This window comes from Odontesthes bonariensis, chromosome 18 (assembly GCF_027942865.1).
Source record: "Odontesthes bonariensis isolate fOdoBon6 chromosome 18, fOdoBon6.hap1, whole genome shotgun sequence".
Classification (NCBI taxonomy): domain Eukaryota; kingdom Metazoa; phylum Chordata; class Actinopteri; order Atheriniformes; family Atherinopsidae; genus Odontesthes; species Odontesthes bonariensis.
In genome coordinates, this window is record NC_134523.1 from 31,586,195 (window position 1) to 31,587,526 (window position 1,332).

The following is a 1,332-nucleotide window of genomic DNA, read 5'->3' on the forward strand; positions in this document are numbered from 1 at the left end:
TCTTCTTCGTGTTATTCTTAGGAGACCAACTCAAAGGCCCATTGCCGCCCCCAGCTGGTGTGGAGGGTGGAGACGGAAAAAACAAACCGGTTACTTTGACTAAATTACTTTAATAGGCTGACCAGACGCCATGTCTTACCCGGACATGTCTTACCCTAGGGTTGCCACCTTTCAGAAATGAAAATAAGGGACGCCCACCACGGCTCGTCTGGGCTATGACCACCACAGACATCCCAAGTTCCAAAAACTCATTTCAGGGAGATGACTCAGTCCCCTCTTACCCGGACATGTCTTACCCGGACATGTCTTACCCGGACATGTCTTACCCGGACATGTCCCCTCTTACCCGGACATGTCTTACCCGGACATGTCCCCTCTTACCCGGACATGTCTTACCCAGACATGTCTTACCCGGACATGTCTTACCCGGACATGTCTTACCCGGACATGTCCCCTCTTACCCGGACATGTCTTACCCGGACATGTCCCCTCTTACCCGGACATGTTTTACCCGGACATGTCCCCTCTTACCCGGACATGTCCCCTCTTACCCGGACATGTCTTACCCAGACATGTCTTACCCGGACATGTCTTACCCAGACATGTCTTACCCGGACATGTCTTACCCAGACATGTCTTACCCGGACATGTTTTACCCAGACATGTCTTACCCGGACATGTTTTACCCAGACATGTCTTACCCGGACATGTCCCCTCTTACCTCGCCCTGGACGCTCGTTGAACAGAGCGTCGCTTTGGACAGATACGCACAGGTTTCACAAGCAACCTCTCCCCACACCACTCTGTCTCTCTCTCTCTCTCGTGCCTGCGCAGTCGAAACACGCATGGTGCACGAGTTATTTTATTGCCTGCACGCTCTCACTCGCATTGAAAAAAAAAAAAAAAACTCCCTCGAATGGTCTAAAATCCGGGATATTTTATCCGACTCGCGGGCATCCGTGATTAACTATCAATATCAGGGAGACTCCCGGAGCTTCCGGGAGACTTGGGATGTCTGCCACCACCGCCGACTTCTTTGGCCACTGCTCGCAGCAGTAATATGTTATTTTGTGCCAGTGTCTTTAGTACAGTGGTGATTAAAAAAAAGCAACTTGATTGATACTTAAAGCTTGAAATGCTTTATTACCAATAAACACATTCTCTTATAAAGTGCAGTTAATTAAATCTTAAATTAAATCCGTGTGGAGTGTGGAACAATGAACTTTTAAATTATAAAAAAAATTAATTGATAACTTAATGTAACTTTTTAAGTGCAAAACCATATGAACCTCTAGGACATTTTTACTTATAGAGGAAAAAAAACAGAACAAA